At 43.2% G+C, this 21391-nt stretch overlaps 1 protein-coding gene across 1 annotated transcript in view; it reads left to right on the forward strand.

Moving 5' to 3' along the window:
• The window catches only part of LOC144678739 (contactin-associated protein-like 2), a 2328914-nt gene that overhangs the window by 431182 nt on the left and 1876341 nt on the right, over positions 1-21391 (forward strand). The window lies entirely within an intron of this gene.

The following is a 21391-nucleotide window of genomic DNA, read 5'->3' on the forward strand; positions in this document are numbered from 1 at the left end:
TGCAGCAAATAGAGTTTCTAATTTTCTTTTCTTCATATGTGCTCAGACTGAAACAAAATTAAACTCAATTTCTGTGTACTCAGCCATACAAATTACAAATCAACCATCATCTCGGAGAAGAAAATTTCATTCATCTACTCTTTGAGACCCATGACATTGAAATTTGATTGGTTGGAGCTGATGATGTCCCTTATCAATGTCACACACCTGGAAGTTGTGATTCTGCTGTGCTACCCTGGAGCGATTTGAAAGTGACTAATGCTTTTCTTGGACGATTTTCTGGAACAGACATTGCTTTTCATATTAATCCAAAAAAAAATCTTTGAATAGGAAAGAGCTCCAACACCAGAAAGAATAAAAAAAAGATGTTATTTAATTCAGCTATCTGTTGATTAGGGTAATCCATATATTCTTCAGCTACAGAACTTACTGACAATTGTGGATGCTTTGTTCACTCAGCAGAACCATTGAGATAGTGGTAGTGAGAATATTGTTTGCAGGTGCTGTGAGATTAGCTTTTTGTACATGGTAAGTGTCCTTTAGTTAATATGCAAACTATATTATAAACATGTTGATAACAGCCTTGCGTTTAACGTGTTCCATGTAGGTGACCAAGTCCCGGATGATATTTTCCAAGAAGACCTTGAGAACCCCGCGAGTTTCCTCGTAAATGAGGCTGGAGATGCTTTTAACGCCTCCACGACAAGCAAGGCAGTGAAATGCGGGTTTAGTGATTCCCTGGATATTATCTCAGAGGACTTTCCGGTGCCATTTAGCACCCCCTTTACCGAGACCTTTACCGCCTTTGCCGGTCCCGGACATCACATCCAGAGAAAAAGTTGATGGCACATGCTAATTCATCCAACAGATATTTGCTACATCTGAAGCTGTTTACTGAAGTGCAATTAGCTTCCGCAACTGAATGTCATTGAGCAACTTTGTGAATCAATGACATTTAATTTTACAACCTTATATTGTTCACATAATTCATTTCTGTAACCTTGGGAATTGATAATTGACTAGAACTGAAGACATAATGCATTGTATGTAACTAAAGGTGAAAGGCTTGAAGGCAGTACTGGATGCTACTTTACAAATTAATTAAATTGGTGATATATTTATTCCGTTTTTTATTTATTCATCATGGGATGTGGGCATCGCTGGCTAGGTCAGCATTTATTGCCCATCCCTAATTGCATTGAGAAGGTGGTGGCGAGGTGCCTTCTGCAGTCCAGGTCATGTAGGTACACCCACAGAGCTGTTAGGGAAGAGGTTTTAGGATCTTGACCCAGCGACAGTGAAGGAACGGCAATATATTTCCAAGTCAGGATGATGTGTGGCTCGAAGGGAAACTTCCAGGTGGTGGTGTTCCCATCTATCTGCTGCCCTTGTCCATCTAGATGGTAGCGGTGGTGGATTTGGAAGGTGGTGTCTAAGGAGGCTTGGTGGAGTTGCTGCAGTGTATCTTGTAGATGCCACTGTGCATCAGTGGTGGAAGGTAGTGAATGTTTATGGATGGGGTGCCAATCAAGCAGGCTGCTTTGTCCTGGATGATGTCCAGCTTCTTGAGTTGTTGGAGCTGCACTCATCCAGGCAAGTGAAGAGTATTCCTCGCACACCTAACTTGTGCCTTGTGGTGGACAGAATTTGGGGAGTCAGGAAGTGAGTTATTCCCAGCCCCTGACCTGCTCTTGCAGCCACAATATTTATATGTCTATTCCAGTTCAGTTTCTGGTCAATGGTAACCCCCAAGAATTCATCCAGGCAAAATCACAGAATCATAGAATCTCACAGTGCGGAAGAGGCCCTTTGGCCCATCGAGTTTGCACCAACACGTGAGAAACACCTGACCTACCTAGCTAATCCCATTTGCCAGCACTTGGCCCATAACCTTGAATGTTATGACGTGCCAAGTGCTCATCCAGGTACTTTTTAAGTAACCCGCCTCCACCACCCTCCCAGGCAGAGCATTTCAGACCATCACCACCCTCTGGGTAAAAAGGTTTTCCCTCACATCCCACTAAACCTCCTGCCCCACACCTTGAACTTATGCCCCCTCGTGACTGACCCTTCAACTAAAGGGGAACAGCTGCTCCCTATCCACCCTGTCCATGCCCCTCATAATCTTGTACACATCGATCAGGTCGCTCCTCAGTCTTCTCTGCTCCGACGAGAACAACCCAAGTCTATCCAACCTCTCTTCATAACTTAAGTGTTTCATCCCCGGCAACATCCTGGCGAATCTCCTCTGCACCCCCTCCAGTGCAATCACATCCTTCCTAGAATGTGGCAACCAGAACTGCACACAATACTCCAGCTGTGGCCTCACCAAGGTTCTATACAACTCCAAAATGACCTCCCTACTTTTGTAATCTATGCCTCGATTGATAAAGACAAGTGTCTCATATGCCTTTTTCACCACCCCACTAACATGCCCTTCTGGCTTCAGAGATCTATGGACACACACACCTTTGTTCCTCAGAACTTCCTAGTGCCATGCCGTTCATTTAATACTTCCTTGTTAAATTACTCCTTTCAAAGTGTATCACCTCACACTTTTCAGGGTTAAATTCCATCTGCCATTTATCTGCCCATTTGACTATCCCATCTATATCTTCCTGTAGCCCAAGACACTCAACCTCACTGTTAACCACCCGGCCAATCTTTGTGTCATCCGCAAACTTACTAATCCTAGCCCCCACATAGTCATCTATTTCGTTTATATAAATGACGAATAATAGAGGACACAGCACAGATCCCCGTGGTACGCTACTGGACACTGGCTTCCAGTCACTAAAGCATCCTTGTTATCACCCTCTGTCTCCTACAACTAAGCCAATTTTGAATCCACCTTATCAAATTACCCTGTGTTACATGTGCGTTTGCCTTCTTTATAAGTCTCCCATGTGGGACCTTGTCAAAGGCGTTGCTGAAATCCATATAAACTACATCAACTGCACTACCCTCATCTACACACCTGGTCACCTCCTCAAAAAATTCAATCAAATTTGTTAGGCATGACCTCCCTCTGACAAAGCCATGCTGACTATCCCTGATCAAACCTTGCCTCTCCAAGTAGATAGATACTCTCCTTAAGAATTTTCTCCAATAGTTACCCTACCACTGACGCGAGACTCACTGGCCTGTAGTTCCATGGCTTCTCTCTACAACCCTTCTTAAATAGCGGAACCACATTAGCTGTTCTCCAGTCCTCTGGCACCTTCCCCGGGGCCAGAGAGTAATTAAAAATTTGGATCAGAGCCCCTGCGATCTCCTCCCTTGCCTCCCTCAGCAGTCTGGGACACACATCATAGATAAAAACAAAAAACTGCGGATATGGCACCTCCCCATGTCCACGCAAAAGATGCAACACCTGCCCTTTACTTCCTCTCTCCTCACCGTCCAAGGGCCCAAACACTCCTTTCAAGTGAAGCAGCATTTCACTTGCATTTCCCCTAACATAGTCTACTGCATTCGTTGCTCCCAATGCGGTCTCCTCTACATTGGAGAGACCAAACGTAAACCGGGCGACCGCTTTGCAGAACACCTGTGGTCTGTCCGCAAAAAAGACCCAAGCCTCCCTGTCGCTTGCCATTTCTCTCTTGCCCACATGTCTGTCCTTGGCTTGCTGCATTGTTCCAGTGAAGCCCAACGCAAACTGGAGGAATAGCACCTCATCTTCCGACTAGGCACTTTACAGCCTTCCGGAGTGAATATTGAATTCAACAACTTTAGATCTTGAACTCCCTCCTCCATCCCCACCCCCTTTTCGTTTCTTCCCCCTTCCTTTTGTTTTTTTCAATAATTTATATAGATTTTTCTTTTCCCACCTATTTCCATTATTTTTAAATTTATACCTTTTATGCCCTGTTAGTTTTTCCACCCCACCCCCACTAGAGCTGTACCTTGAGTATCCTGCCATCCATTCTTAATTAGCACATTCGTTTAGATAATATCACCACCTTCAACACCTCTTTGATCTTTTGTCTGTGACATCTTTTGATTATCTGCTCCTATCACTGCTTGCTTGTCCCTACAATCACAACCCCCCTCCACACCCACTTCTCTCCCCCCACCACCCTCCTCCCACCTTAAACCAGCTTATATTTCACCCCTCTCCTAATATTACTCAGTTCTGTTGAAGGGTCATGAGGACTCGAAACGTCAACTCTTTTCTTCTCCGCCAATGCTGCCAGACCCGCTGAGTTTTTTCCAGGTAATTCTGTTTTTGTTTTGGGACACACATCATCCAGACCTGGAGATTTGTTCACTTTTAAGCCTGCCAACACCTCCAATACCTTGTCCAATATCAATTTGCTCAAGAACCTCGTAACCTCTCTCCCCGAGTTTGATACCATCATCCTCATCCTCATTCTCTCCAGGCATGTCGGCAGTATTTCATCATACTTGTGCTTTGTAGATGGTGGACAGGCTTTGGGGAGTCAGGAGGTGAGTTACTCATCACGGGATTCCTAGCCTCTGATCTGTTCTTGTAGCCACAGTATTTATATGGCTAGTCCAGTTCAGTTTCTGGTCAATGATAACCCCCAGGATGTTGATAGTGGGGGATTCAGTGATGGTAATGCCGTTGAACATCAGAGGGCGATGGTTAGATTCTTTCTTGTTGGACATGATCATTGCCTTGCATATTTGTGGTGTGAATGTTAATTGCCACTTGTCAGTCCAAGCCTGGATATTGTCCAGGTCCTGCTGCATTTAAAATGGACTGCCTCAGTATCTGAGGAGACATAAATGGTGCTGAACATTGTGCAATCATTCAGTGAACATCCCCACTTCTGACATTATGATGGAAGGAAGGTCATGATGCAGCAGCTGAAGATGGTTGGGCCTGAGGACATTACCCTGAGGAACTCCTGCAGTGATGTCCTGGAACTGAGATGATTGACCTCCAGCAACCACAACCATCTTCCTTTGTTGTTAAGCTGTTGAGATTCCCATTGAAAAATGATAGCCAGTTTAATAAACACATCCATTTTTACAACGATAAATGTATTTTTCTTCTTTCTGGGGAACATAAGATTGACTTTCTGCAGGTGATCTGTTAGGACACTTAATCGAAGATTTATTTGCGCAACCTAATAAAATGAACTAACGAATAATAGAGGTGTGATCAGAAATTTAGGTGGTAGCAATAAACCTATAACCAATCGTTGATTAGGCTGCAGTTAAGCTGTTCTGTTCAGTTTTGATTTACTTGCTAAAGGGCACACAAGTCCATGAAGAGGGTGAAAACTAGGTTCCTCGAATGATTACAGAAATGAAGAGTTTAGTTATGAAGAGAAACATAAGGTTTGTTCCCCTGCTGATCAGTGCATAATCAGATCAAGTTCAGTAGCTAGAATTCACTTTTATGATGCTTGCCCACTGTCCTGATGACAGTTGATATGAAGGACTGAATTTCACGAAGTTAATTGGAACCCCAATATCATGGTGAAAAATGGGTCCCGAGACCCCACTTTCCAGCAGCAGCACCCTCATGGCAATTTTACAGCAGGCAAGCTACCTCTTGGCTGCCTGTGGGCTCACGGTCTAGTTAAGGTTGGCAGATGGGCTGTCCTGCTGCCAGCTCAATGAGAGGGCTAGCAGCTCTGAAATCTCAGCAGTATCACTGGGAAAGGTGGTTACTAGTGAGGTGTGCAAAAGAACTTGTACCTAAAGCATGTAGCTGAAGAAAAAAATCATGAGGCCAAGAGTCTGAGGGGATCCCCTTGGGAATGTCATGGCGTTGAGGTTCCTGCCTTCCTTGCTCTGGCCACTTCTTTGGCCATGAGGCCTTCCCTACTGGGCTGTTGCTGGGAGGCCATCTCCATTCAGTTGGCAGCCCCTTCACGTGGCAGGAAGTTGCTCCAACATTGGCAAAATGCTGTTTGCAATGTTAACTGGCCCTCAATAGGGCCTTTAACTATGTACATTATCTCCTTGAGGTAGACAGTCTGTCTGCTTCCAGACCTACTGTCGGTAAAATGCCCTGAGGGTGGGAAGCGAAGCTGGTCTGGCCCAGCTCCATGCGAATTTGCCGGGCTCCACACACCCTTCCTAGGGGGCTGGTAAAATTCAACCCAAGCTTTCTGACCAGCCGTTCAGATGTCTGCTCATGTCAGGCTAGGGGACCAGGCGATCCATATACCTCCAGTGGTAACACAGCCACCTGAGGAACTTAGTGACCAATGTTCAAACGGGAATATAAGGGAGCATTCTTTGTGAAGAATATAAATGATACAATAAACTGCAGACTCAAAGCGCCAGCATTTTTGAACAATTAGATGAACATCTAGCTCAGATTTCTGCTTTTTATCACCCATTTGGCAAACTTTAAAATCCGTCCATAACTTTAAAATCCGTCCATCCGTTTAGTTTCTATTGCTTTTTGCCTTCAATAGGTGTTATACCAATTTTGACATTCATATAATTGATGCATGGGTTGCTAACAATTTTACATAATTACTGGAACTATACTGATTGAGAATCAATTATGTATTAGCTGGGACTTGGAAGTAGAGCAGAAAATTATTCTGCAAAACTGTCCAAACAGCTGTGAGGCTGTTTCTCATCTAATGTTGGACACCATGGGCAGGATTTTTCAGTCGGCGTGCAAGGGCGGTCCCGACATGCCAATGCGTAAAATGATGCACGATGACATCGGGCGTGCATCCTGACGTCATCGCGCTGTCTTGTGATGTTTCATTCGGCAGGCACGCGCCAGAGTCGGCTGTGCGCCCGCTGATATCTAAACGGCCTATTAAGGACATTAAGGAAGTGATTGTTAATGCTGCCTGTCCAACCTCAAGGTTGGCAGGCAGGCAAAAAGGCCAAGTGGCCTTCACATTTTTTAGGAAACCTCATCCACGAGCGGGATGAGGTTTCCTAAAGCTTTTATTAATTAAACTTAAAAATTTTCCTAAATATAAAAAACATGTCCCTTCTCCTGTAACACAGTCACATGAGGGGACATGTTCAAATAAATTTGTAATCCATGTATTTAATAAACTCAATAGTGATTCAATCTCCCTGAGGCAGCTCCGTGCCTCAGGGAGATTGAAGTGCTCTTTTGCACGCATGCACGAAAGAGTGCTGGCCCCGACTCTCTCTCCTCCCCCTGCCCGCACAGGTAACGCTGAGTGCTATGACTTAATTGGCCCGCCTGCGTAGAATGGCGGCGCGGAGCCTGAAAAATTCAGGCCTATGTTTTGAGTTTTGCAAGCATGGGCTGGTTGGGTACGGTCAGTACCTTGCCTGTTGCAAACAGCCAAAAGACGTGATGCAATTGGATAACATTTGCTCAAGAATCCTGAGTGTGCTAAGAATTATACTGACAACCAATTTAAGATTAATCAGTTGGGCTCACAGTGTGGCATACTTATGCATGCTAGAAGCTACATATATTAATACACAGGGCCCTGTTCATGCAGACAGCAAGAACATGTACACACATTGCTCCTTTTTCAGCTGAACAAAATAGGTGATGGCTATTGTCCAGTTAATTCCCCAGGGCAATGCCTTGACCTGGTTTGAAGTTAAACAAAGCTTTGCAGTTAACTGTCAGTCTTCAGTTAACTGGTACATTCTCCATGGCAATGCCTGTACCATTCAGAGCCCACTTGTTAATAAATCAGCACTCTCTTCTCATGCAGTATAAATTGTTGTTCCCTTTAGGTTTGGTATTCTTGTGAATTGTCCTGATGAGTGCAAGATGAAAGCTTTTTTAAAATTCATTTATGGGATGTGGGCTCCGCTGGCTGGAACAGCATTTATTGCCCATCCCTAGTCACCCTTGAGAAGGTGGTGGTGAGCTGCCTTCTTGAACCACAGCTTTGACAACATGTGTCTTTTCTCAGCAATACAAGAAACATTCACTCCCTCCAGCACCAACGCACAGTGGCAGCACTGTGTACCATCTAGAAGATGCACTGCAGCGACTCACTAAGGCTCCTTTGACAGCACCTTCCAAACCTGTAACTTCTACCACCTAGAAGGGCAAGGGCTGCAGATGCATGGAAACACCACCATTTTCAAGTTCCCCTCCAAGTCACACACCATCCTGACTTGAAACTATATCACCGTTCCTTCACTGTCAATGGGTCAAAATCTTGGCACTCCCTTGCTAAATGCATTGTGGGTATACCTACACCACATGGGCTACAGCGGTTCAAGGAGGCAGCTCACCACCACCTTCTCAAGGGCAATTAATGATGGGAAATAAATGTTGGCCTCACCAGCAACTCCCATATCCCATGAACAAATATTAAAAAAGTACTGGGTAATTGAAACAAAAACAAAAATACCTGGAAAAACTCAGCAGGTCTGACAGCATCTGTGGAGAGGAATACAGTTGACGTTTTGAGTCCGAATGACTCTTCATCAGAACTAAGGAAATAGAGAAATGAGGTGAAATATAAGCTGGTAGAGGGGGGTGGGACAGGTGGAGCTGGATAGGGGGCCAGTGATAGGTGGAGGCAAAGAAGAGATTGCCAAAGATGTCATAGACAAAAGGACAAAGGGGTGTTAATGGTAGCGATATTATCTAAGGAATGTGCTAATGGGGACATTAAGGGTAGCAAGCAGGAAAAGCCAGTGGCAGATGACCCTAGTGGGGGTGGGGTGGGGGGAAGGGATCGAAATGGGCTAAAAGTTGGAGATAAAACAATAGATCAAAATAAATTTAAAAATAAGTGGGAAAAGAAAGATTTTTTTTAAATTATAAATAATTGGAAAAAAGGGGGATCGGAAAGGGGGTGGGGATGGAGGAGAGAGTTTGTGATCTGAAATTGTTGAACTCAGTATTAAGTCCGGAAGGCTGTAAAGTACCTAGTCGGAAGATGAGGTGCTGTTCCTCCAGTTTGCATTGAGCTTCACTGGAACATTGCAGCAGGCCAAGGACGGACATGTGGGCATGAGAGCAGGGTGGTGTGTTGAAATGGCAAGCGACAGGGAGGTCTGGGTCATGCTTGCGGACAGACCGAAGGTGTTCCGCAAAGCAGTCACCCAGTCTGCGTTTGGTCTCTCCAATGTAGATGAGACCGCATTAGGAGAAGCGAATGCAGTCGACTAAATTGAGGGAAGTGCAAGTGAAATGCTGTTTCACTTGAAAAGAGTGTTTGGGCCCTTGGACGGTGAGGAGGGGGGAAGTAAAGGGGCAGGTGTTGCACCTCCTGCGGTTGCATGTGAAGGTGCCATGGGAGGGGGTTGAGGTACAGGGGGGGATGGAGGAGTGGACCAGGGTGTCCCGGAGGGAACGATCCCTGCGCAATGCCACCAGGGGGATGAAGGAAAGATGTGTTTGGTGGTGGCATCATGCTGGATTTGGCGGAAATGGCTGAGGATGATCCTTTGAATGCGGAGGTTGGTGGGGTGATAAGTGAGGACAAGGGGGACCCTATTATGATTCTGGGAGGAAGAGGAATGTGTGAGGGCGGATGGGCAGGAGATGGGCTGGACACTGTTGGGGGCCCTGTCAACCACTGTGGGTGGAAAACCTCAGTTAAGGAAGAAGGAAGACATGTCAGAGGAACTGTTTTGGAAAGTGGCATCATCAGATGCGACGGAGGCGAAGGAACTGAGAGAATGGGATGGAGTCCTTACAGGATGCTGGGTGTGAGGAGCTGTAGTCGAGGTAGCTGTGGGGGTTGGTAGGTTTGCAATGAATATTGGTGGACAGTCTACCACCAGAAATTGAGACAGAGAGGTCAAGGAAGGGAAAGGAAGTGTCAGTGATGGACAAAATGAAAATGATGGAGGGGTGGAAATTGGAAGCAAAATTAATAAATTTTTCCAGATCCGGACGAGAGCATGAAGTGGCACCGAAGCAGTCATCGATGTAGCAGAGAAAGAGTTGTGGGAGGGGGCCTGAGAAGGACTGGAACAAGGAATGGTCCACATACCCCATAAAGAGACAGGCATAACTGAGGCCCATGCGGGTACCCATAGCCACACCTTTTATTTGGAGAAAGTGAGACGAGTTTAAGGAGAAATTGTTCAGTGAGAGAACAAGTTCAGCCAGACGGAGGAGAGTAGTGGTGGATGGGGATTGTTCGGGCCTCTGTTCGAGGAAGAAGCGGAAAGCCCTCAGACCATCCCAGTGGGGGATGGAGATATAGAGGGATTGGATGTCCATGGAGAAGAGAAGGCGGTTGGGGCCAGGGAACTGGAAATTGGTGATATGATGTAGGGCGTGAGAGGAATCGCTGATGTAAGTGGGAAGAGACTGGACAAGGGGAGAGAGAATGGAGTCAAGATAGCAAGAAATGAATTCCGTGGGGCAGGAACAGGCTGACACGACCGGTCTGCTGGGACAGTCCTGTTTGTGGATTTTGGGTAGGAGGTATAAGCGGGCCGTCCAAGGTTGGGAGACTATGAGGTTGGAAGCTGTGGTGGGAAGATCTCCAGAGGAGATGAGGTCAGTGACAGTCCTGGTAACAATGGCTTGATGTTCAGTGGTGGGGTCATGGTCCAGGGGGAGGTTGGAGGAAGTGTCTGCGAATTGACGCTCAGCCTCTGCGAGGTAGATGTCACTGCACCAGACAACAACAGCACCATCCTTTTCAGCGGGTTTGATGACAAAGTCAGGGTTGAACCTGAGAGAACGGAGTGCGGCAAGTTCAGAAAGAGACAGGTTAGAGTGGGTGAGAGGAGCAGAAAAATCGAGACGACTGATGTCACGCTGACACGTTCTCAATGAAAAGATCAAGAGCAGGTAAGAATCCAGAGGGAGGGGTCCAGGTGAAGGGAGAATATTGGAGGTGGGTAAAAGGATCCGTTGAACGGGAAGAGGACTCCCGCCCAAAGAAGTGAGCATGGAGACGAAGGCGGCGGAAGAAGATTTCAGCATCGTGCCAAGCCCGAAATTCACTGAGGTGAGGGTGTAAGGGTATGAAACTGAGTCCTTTGCTGAGGACTGAACATTCAGCATCAGAGAGAGGAAGGTCAGAGGGTATGGTGAATACACGGCCGGGGCTGGGATTGGAAGACGGGGTGGGGACAGAGGGACGGGTGGGGGTGGAAGGTCGTGGATGGGCGTTGGTGTTGATGAGTTGTTGGAGCTTGCGTTCCTTTGCACCTGAAAGAAAGAAACAAAGTTTCTTGTTGAGGCGTCGGATGAGACGAAGAATAAAATGAAACTGGGGGCAAGGACAGCTTAGAGATAGGGTGTGTCGGTGCCATCTGTCACTTGCTTGTCCTGCTTGCTACACTTAATGTCCCCATTAGCACATTCCTTAGATAATATCACCACCATCAACACCCCTTTGTCCTTTTATCTATGACATATTTGGCAATCTCTTCTTTGCCTCCACCTATCACTGGCCCCCTATCCAGCTCCACCTTTCCCACCCCCTCTACTAGCTTATATTTCACCTCATTTCTCTATTTTCTTAGTTCTGATGAAGAGTCATTCGGACTCGAAACGTCAACTGTATTCCTCTCCACAGATGCTGTCAGACCTGCTGAGTTTTTCCAGGTATTTTTGTTTTTGTTTCAGATTTCCAGCATCCGCACTATTTTGCTTTTAGACTGGGTAATTGAAATGGGTGTCATCAACCATGATACTGTTGATGAACATAAGATTCTTCAATGTGCCCATGATGTGGAAAGGCGGATTAAGATATTTTGCCACCATTTAAATGTATACTTTCTTTCAGGGAGTCACTCACATAGCTGATCAGATCACCAAATGTATCACAGTAAACTACATTTTCATTGAGACCAGAATGTCATACCCTGTTGAGTCTATCATTTGAGAGCTCTGGTTGCTGTGATATTGACCTGCATATAAAAGATTTTTCCTTTATCTAGAGTTATTTTGAAAGTATCTCAAATTTGAAATCAGATAGTGGAAGATTTTTTTCAATGAGGTACTGTAATAGCTTCTCTTTCAGTATGATGTCTGTGAGCTTTGACATGCTCACAATACTGATCTGTCGTTCTGAGATTTGACTACTTCTTGTGGATAGTCAGGATCTGTGCTGTTGAAAAGGACAGTTAAAACAGCTGTATCATGGGACCACTTAATTCCTCCAAAACCATTGGCTCTGTGCTTCTGTATTCTAGCTTTCTCAATTTTGATTCAGTCGATTGGTTTGCTACAATTTGATGGAACAAATGTTCATGGATTTCAAATGTTGACTTTTCATCAAATATAGTTTTCAACAATCAAAAGTATTTTTATTGTCTACATAGTTAGGAACTGCAATTGGACTTGATATTAGAAAAATAGACTTTTTTCAACCATACTTTCATTGTATCGACTGAGATATATGCATAATCCTCTGAATGGAATCATAGATCATTACTATTGAGCTAACTGATAACAGTGAAAGTTCTCTTTAGGCAGTGTCTTTCAATGAGTGCAATAATAATCTGCAGCAAATTTACTTTAGCATGAATGTTAAAGAGGCTTGCAAGAAAATCTTAGTAATCCAGCAGTGCATATTTCCAATGTTAAATAATGTGTGATAATTTGAGTAATATGATGCCAATGTTTGTCATATGATTAGAATATATCTATTGCACTTAATCAAACTTGAGTATCTTTCTCTATTCTATGAAACGTATTAATAGGTTTTAGTTTCTCATCTATCAAATTATACTGCATTGCTTCATATAACAAATCTTGGTTAATTCTTAGCGGTCATTAAGCAGCTGAATTCGCTATGTCTCCCAATTTTAAGTGATGCATTAAACAGTGGTGGGTGGAATTTATACAGATTTATACAGAATTTTTTGAATTTTATAGCACAGGAAATGACCATTCAGCTTGTAGTATATTAAAAGATCTGAACATTTTGTCAAATTGCCCACTCCGCTGCCCTCCCTGTTGGGGAGGTGAAAATAAAGTTAGTTTGATAATGGCTGCGTGCTATTGGGCATGTATTCGTCTTACTAAGTGCAATGCACAACAGAAAGTTGATGACAAGGAGAGGGTGCAATTCTTTTTTACATTTCATTTGAGAAATTAAGGACCAAAGAACATTGTGATACATTTTTGGAACTCCTAAAGTTGATTTGGAGGAGGTTTGAGCGATTAGAAATATTGCTCCATGTGTGCACATCTTATTCAGCTATGCAGTGAGTCATGTACGCATGGTACATCACTGAAAAATGTCAGTGAAGGCTGGTGTAATTACGAATTAAGATTACACATTTGGCTGAAAGTGAATAAAATAGGAGATGAGGATAAAGTAAATGTTTCTTCACCATGATGGGGCCAGATGTTTTTGATCTGCCTGTAGTATAAGGCTGTTCAGGTTAGTAAAATCTAATTTGGGACTGGGGAAATAGTCCCACCCATGGTATGAAGTAGAGAGTCACATGATGGCAGACTGTGTGTACAGTAGAGTCTAGCAGAAGCCAACATGGAGATAGCACCTAGTCAGAAGATGTATATAGTTATGAGTTACCAATAAATGGATAATGTTCAGCCATACAAGCCTTCAAACCTCTCAGTGAAAGACCAAATAACCTTACAACAGTGGCATCTAACCAATGTTGTCCACGAGACCCCAATACTAAGGACTATTCTGAAATTAATGAAAGTCTGGATTCATACTATGGCATGACTAAAAATGAATTTGTGCTGAAGAGTTGCATTCCGTGAAATGAAGCAGTTGCCAAGAGAGACTGTTGCAGATTACAACCTCACATTAAAGTAACTCTCTCGCCAACGTAGCTTGGTGCGAACTTAGAAATCGACTTTAGAGACATGTTTGGAGGAGGACTAAAGAACAATATATTCCAGGCCAAGCCTTTGAGCAAAGGTAATAAACTGATGTGGAAGGAGGCCTGTAATGAGGCCACAGCCATAGAAATGGCAGAAAGAGATAGTTTGGAATTGCAAAGGATTTCTTTCCCTGAGCTGGCAGGGAGGGAGGTCCATCAGATTTCTTAGAGATCCAGACCATGACAACCAGGTTCACAAACTCAGAGTTAGAAATTTGGATGTTACCCTTACCATGGTAGCCATACTATTTTTAAATGCTCCCATCTCCAGTCAAAGTGCTCTACCTGTGGGTAAGTCGGTCATATCCAGACAGCATGCAGAAGTAGAGAAAACAATAATACTCCAGGTCACAGTAAAGCTCCAGGCTGCAGCAAAGCACCAGATCAAGGCTGTGGTAGATCTAAAGTTAGTTCAGGAATCTGGAAAACACATATGACACATATGGAAGCAGAAGTTGATGTTATCAAGCAGGAAGATCAAGGGCTATACTCAGTCAGAGAGCAAGAAAAACACATGGAAGATGAGAGTAATAAGGCTGAAGGTAAAATTCCAATGCCCACAGTATAAATGGAAGTCAGAGATTCACAAATTACTCCCATCATTGTTAAATCAGCAGCAGTGCGTTACAGACGGGAAGGGGGTTAATTTAAACAGCAAAAATTTCTCCTCTCACCACGTGTCTGTAAACAGAAAGGTGTTTTGATTTGTTTCCCTCTTTATGAGCGGTGGAATATTTCCCCAACGCCTCAGGTTTTATGTAATCCAAGTTTCTATTAATCACCCCACAGCAAACTCAAGATAAGATGAAGTCAAGGGGTTAGTTTATTTGTACACACTCCAAACAGGAGAAGGAGAGTTCGCAATGTCACCTCCGCACTCAGGCAGTAAAGAGAGGGATAGAGAAAAAGTTTCTCAGTACAGAGACCAAAGAGAAAATATATATTGGCTCACGCGAGTTCCAGAGTCCAGAATCAAAGTTCAAAAATGTGTGATAAAAACAAAAAACTACTGCGGATGCTGGAAATCCAAAACAAAAACAGAATTACCTGGAAAAACTCAGCAGGTCTGGCAGCATCGGCGGAGAAGAAAAGAGTTGACGTTTCGAGTCCTCATGACCCTTCAACAGTTCTGTTGAAGGGTCTTGAGGACTCGAAACGTCAACTCTTTTCTTCTCCGCCGATGCTGCCAGACCTGCTGAGTTTTTCCAGGTAATTCTGTTTTTGTTTCAAAAATGTGTTCCTTCACGGAGTCAGTGAGCTCAAAGTCAGTGTTGTAGAATTCACTTTTCCGGTAGTGTTGACATCATAAGATGAGTTAGGTTTTCAATGGAAGTAGAGTAGATGGGGCAAGTTGTCCAGCCTGGCTCCTTCTGTGTAGCCTGCTAGTCAGATGTTAAAGTAGCAAACCAAGCTATTCAGCTCAGCAAAGGAATATTAACTTGCTCAACAAGCCAGAGGCCTAGGTCACATGATCCCCTGCTCTCCACCAGGTCCTTAACAAAGGATGGGAGGTGGTGGCATAGTGGTATTGTCACTGGACTAGTATTCCAGGGACCTAGGATAATGCTCTGGACAACTGGGTTCAAATCCCACCAAGGCAGATGGTGAAATTTGAATCCAATAAAAATCTGGAATTAAAAATCTAATGATGACCATGAAACCATTGTTATAAAAACCTAAAGGCAAAATAGTGCAGATGCTGGAAATCTGAGTCCAGATGGACTCGAGACGTTAGCTCTGTCTTTCTCTCCACCGATGCTGTCAGACCTGCTGAGTTTTTCCAGCATGTTTTGTTTTTGTATTGTAAAAACCTATCTGGGTTCACTGATGTCTCTTACCTGGTCTGGCCTACATGTGACTCAAGACCCACAGCGATGTGGTTGACTCTTAAATGCCCTGGAACAAGGGCAATTATTGATGGGCAATAAATGCTGGCCTAGCCAGCGATGCTCACATCCCATGAACGAATAAATAATTTTTTAAAAATCATCTGGAATTCAACTGGGGCTCAAAGACTGATAAACATCCCAGCCATTATGAATTGAAATGAATTTTTGAGGGGCTTTTGTCTTAACAGACCCTCTGTCTCTTGCAAGCCAACTAGGTTATCAATTGTAAATTACCTTTGTGTAGCTCTCATTAAAGTTGGGTTGTGCAGTCAGTGGGTGATTGTTAGTGGCTCCTCGGAGATAATGAGATGTGTGTTTTCCAAAACTGCAAAGTGGCTTCTTTTGTTCTGGGGTCACAGACTGACATAGGTTCACCCATTTTAAGGATCTAATTCAGCCAAGTTCCAGTTTTAAAATTTTGCAATAGCAATTCTGTTATCTTGTAAAGAGAGTACAAGAAGTCCTTAAGTCACATTCTCTTTTGCAAAATTGACCAGTTATTCCAATAACAGTATTCCAGTGTTAAGTGAAGTTGGTCTTCATGTGGAATATGATGATACATCCTATTACTTTCCATTGGCAGTAGTAGGAGGGAACAAAGTCTTCCTGATGGAAAGAAATTGGCTCAAGAAAATATGGTTAAACTTGGAGAAGTTATTTACAGTAGGGACCAGTAAGAGTACATCTGGCAAGGAGAAAGTGCAAAGAGAGCACAAATGTAAGCGCAAGGAAGACCAGATGATAAAATTAGCCACCAGTACAATGTTAAATATCATAAGTCAGCAGATGGTGTAAACACAGACATTCTTTCAAGATTTCCAATATTCATTTCTAGACACTGAGTTACTTATGAATTACTTTACAAAAACAAATAACATGCCAGTGTTTGCCAGAGAAATTAGTGAAGAAACTCCCAACGATGTGGTGCTTAGTATAGTGCTCAATGATGACTGGCCTAAAGAGTGTGATAATAAGAAATATTTCAGGAGTATTTCACACAGAAATGAACTGAGTGTAGATGAAGGCTGTCTCCTATGGGGTTTAAGAATCATTATTCCACCAAGGTTTAGAGAGAGATTGTTAGAGGAACTTTGTCAAGGCATCACAGGGATAGACCTTATGAAAGTGGTGGCAAGAAGCTATTTTTAGGTATCCATAGAACTATAGAAAAGTTACGGTGCAGAAAGAGGCCATTCAGCCCAACGTGTCTGCACCGGCCACAAAGAGAAAAAAGAAACTAGCCGCTCATTTTAATCCCACTGTCCAGCACCTGGTCCGTAGCCTTGCAGGTTATAGCATTTCAGATGCAGATCTGGGTACCTTTTTAAATTAGTCCAAAAGTAGATAGACATATTAAAGAATTTGTGAAAATTTGTGAAGTATGTCTCAGTGTGAGAAATGATCCAAGCAAGGTTCCTCTCATACCATTGTTACAGCCAGCTGAGGAGGAGTGAACTGGCTTCCCTCTATTCAGCCCCCTCGGTTGGTCACAAAAAAGGTTTTAAATTTTTTTCCCCATGGATGCCTTTTCCAAATCCAAATGTATTTTTACTATCTCTGCAATGAACAATAAGGAGCCAATAATCAGGTTTTCTTGAGTCCAAGAAAGAGCAAGTTTATCAGCTACGAAACCCGAGGGACAAAAATAAAAGATGCCACACACACACACACACACACACACATATATATATATATATATATATATATCAGAAGTAAGGAAAGTGAGAGTCCAAATGAAAAGTTAAAATAATATACGGTTAATTCCTTTGCTTGTCCTTGAGACATAGATTGTTGAATGCTGCGGCCATTTTAAGTTGGCTGGTCTGGTTTCTTCAAAATCCCAGAGTTGAATAGATGTCCATGTAACTGCATTTGCTGAAGACAATTTCCTTTTTTTAAATCCGTAATCCGCCTTCCAGAAATCAGAGTTCCTCCTGGAGTTCTTTCCGATGGACATGCATTATCTGTTGTGCTGGAATTTTAGACTTTAGAGATAGGGCTTTACTTAAGAGGGAGAGAGAAAGAGAAATTTCATACTGCTCTACTAGCAGCTTCTCCAGATTCCTCAGTTTCTGCTTGGCAAACCCAGTTCTTAAAACCCTGTTTGCTGTATATTCCAAAGGGATTTTATTATCATGTCTGCTGTAGTCATTGTTGTAAAACAAGTAGTCACATTTCAATGTTTCATCTCAGAAACCTTTGACACATTTCAAGATAGTAGAAACCAACAGGAAATGGGGTTCTTTCATCCTCTCCAGGGGGTTTGAGTGTCTGTTGGTTGTATATTCTGGCTCACTAGCAGTTCCCCATAATAGCATTACAGTTGATTGAAGTCCAGCACTTTGCCTTTTTAATACCTTCCTTAGTGTTGAGGTATGATGTCTCACTTCACACTTCCTTGTTTTTGGGGGATGGGTGGGGGGAGATGATGGTGGTGGTCTTGGCTGCTTTTCTCACCTTTGGATTGGAAGGCAGCCTTGCATTTTTTAAGCAGTTTGTTCTGTCCCATTTCAAATTACAGAGTTGCAGGATTTTATAACTCACTTCCTGATTCCCCAAAGCTTGTCCACTATCTACAATGCACAAGTCAGGAGTATAATGGAATACCCTCCACTTGCCTGGATGAGTGCAGCTCCACCAACACTCAAGAAGCTTGACACCATCCAGAACAAAGCAGCCCGCTTGACTGGCACCACATCCACAAACATTCACTCCCTCCACCATCGATGAACAGTGGCAGCAGTGCGTACCATCTACAAGATGCGCTGCAGAAATTCACAAGACTCTTTAGACAGCATCTTCCAAATCCACAATCACTACCAGCTAGAAGGACAGGGGCAGCAGACACATGGGAACACCACAACCTGGAAGTTCCCCTCTAAGCCACTCACCATCCTGCCTTGGAAATATATCACTGTTCCCTCACAGTTGCTGGGAAAATCCTGGAACTCCCTCCCTAACAGCACTGTGGGTGTACCTATACCACATGGACTGCAGCGGTTCAAGAAGGCAGTTCACTGCCACCTTCTCAAGGGCAATTAGGGATGGACCAATAAATGCTGGCCTAGCCAACGATGCCCTCATCTCGTGAATGAATTTTTTAAAAGTTGATAGCTATGGCAGGTGAATAAATGACCAGTCTATGCCTAATACCACAACTGCCAAAACTGTTGAGATTTTAAGATGTTGATTTGCATTTTATGGGCTGCTGGAGGTTTTGGTGTCAGATAATGGCTCACAGTTTATGTCAGAAAATTTGAAATATTTCTGAGTAAGAATGGAGTCAAATACATCCTCATGCCTCCTCATCAGCATTGAATGGTGCTGCAGAAAGAATTTTACAGATTGTGAAGCGGTCTTTGCAGAAGTATCTACTAGGTGACAAGCTAGGCAGGAATTTCCATGTTTCACTTCCACACAGGCTAGAAATTTTCTGTTCTCTTACAGAATAACCCCACAGTCTACAACAAATTGCCTACCTTACGAGTTAGTGTTTAAGCACACTCCTAGGACAAGGTTGAGTTTGGTTAAACCCAATGTCCATAGCAAAGTAAGAGAAAAGGCAGACGAGGTGAAGATGAGCCATGGTACACAAGGCATGAAACTTAGGGTTCAGTGCTAGCCAGAAGATCATGGTGAAAAGCCACTGAGGTGATGAGGATAAGTATGTGATTGGAGTTGTTGTAAAGAGACTAGGTGTCAGGTGAAGACTGGAGAGAGTCTCTGTCAGTGTCATGTAGATCATTTGCTTGAAAGAAGAAATCTGACAAAGGAAGAGCATGATAAACCTCCTGGTTCAAATTCCTCCCATAGTCCAAAGAGAAAGTCAGAAAGGAAGTGAAAGTCACAAAGAAGCTGAGAGTTTGCCAGCATCTCAGAATCAAGCTCTGGAGTGAGACTTGAACCCACAACCTTCTATCTCAGGGGTGAGAGTGCTACCAACTGAGCCTCAGCTGACACGTGGCCACATATTTACAGCTTGTTTTATCCAAAATGCAAAAGAATGATTGACCAAAGGTCTAAATGTGGATTGCAGGATATTAGTAAGATTTCTTGTATTTGGGCAGTATAATGTATTCTACATATGAACATACAAATTAGGAGCAGGAGTAGGCCACTCGGCCCCTCGAGCCTGCCCTACCACTCAATAAGATCACGGCTAATATGAAAGTAACTTCAACCCCACATTCCTGCCTACCCCCGATAACCTTTCACCTCCTTGTTAATCAAGAATCTACCTAGCTCTGCCTTAAAAATATTCAAAGACTCTGCTTCCACCGCCTTTTGAGGAAGAGAGTCCCAAAGATTCTATAAATAGCTGTCAAAACTACAGTAGAAATTCGCTACTTAGAGTATATTTCTGTGGAGGTTCTCCTTTGGAAGATTCACTTATAAAACATTAAATTAGAAGCTTATTTGGAAATAAACCTGAATGTTTTCTTGTTTCTTGCTTCAATGCATAAATATATTTATCTCAAGTTGAAGTTCTGTTTCATAGAATCAGACAGCACAAATGGAGGCCATTCAGCCTATTCCGCCTGTGCCAGCTTTTTGAAAGAGCTATCCAATTTTCATTTATTCTTTTATGGGATGTGGGTATTGATGGGAATGCCCATCTCTAATTGCCCTTGAGAAATTGGTGGTGAGCTACCTTCTTAAACTGCTGAAGTCGATCTAGTGCAGGTACAGTCATTGTGCTGCTGGGATGCCAGGCAGTGCGTCAGATTTAATTCCATTTTGACTTTTTTGTAGTGGTTTGGCACAACTGAGTGGCTTGCTAGGCCATTTCAGAAGGCAGTTAAGAGTCAACCACATTGTTGTAGGTCTGGAAGCCAGACCAGGTAAGGACGGCAGATTTCCTTCATTAGTGAATCAGATGGGTTTTATGACGATCGATGATAATTTAATTGCACCATTACTGAGACTGGCTTTCAAATCCAGATTTTTAAAAATTAAGTAATTGAATTTAAATTCCACAAGCTTCCCTGGTGGGATCTGAACTCCTGTTCCCAGGGCATTAGCCTATGCCTATGCATTACTCGTCCAGTTACATTACCACATCAATACCACAATGACATTGTTAGTTACACTCCTGTGCTCTTTCCTCATTAACATGCAAATTTTTCCTATTAAGGTGTTTATCCTTTTCCCTTTTAAAAGTTACTATTGAATCTGCTTCCACCACTTTTTCCAGTGGCGCATTCAAGATCATAACAATTTGCTATATGAAGACATGTTCACCACATCTTCCTTCTGAGGGCAGAGTTGGCTGGAGTGGGCTAGGAAAGGAGTTTAACAGAAAAGACAGGTGATGAACAATAGCAGACGTTTAAGAAAATAGTTCTTGACTCACAACAAAGATATATCCCAGCGAGGAAGAAGGATTATAGGAAGGGGATAAACCAACCATGGTTAACCAAAGAAGTTAAGGATAGTATCAAAGTGAAAGAAAAAACATACAATGTGGCAAAGATTAGTGGTAATCCAGAGGATTGGGAAAGTTTTAAAAATCAACAGAAGATGACAAAAAAAACGAGTGGGAAAATAAACTTTGAGGGCAAACTAGCAAGTAATATAAAAACGGACAGTAAGAGCTTCTTTAAATATATAAAAAGGAAGAGAGGCCAAAATCAATATAGGCCCCTTAGAGAATGAGGCTGTGGAAATAATAATGGAGAACCAAGAAATGGCAGAGGAGTTGAATAAATACTTTGCATCAGTCTTCACGGAGAAAAAGTACTAGGAAAACTAATGGGGCTAAAAGCCAATAA

The sequence above is a fragment of the Cetorhinus maximus genome, chromosome 3 (genome assembly GCF_964194155.1).
Source record: "Cetorhinus maximus chromosome 3, sCetMax3.hap1.1, whole genome shotgun sequence".
Lineage (NCBI taxonomy): Eukaryota > Metazoa > Chordata > Chondrichthyes > Lamniformes > Cetorhinidae > Cetorhinus > Cetorhinus maximus.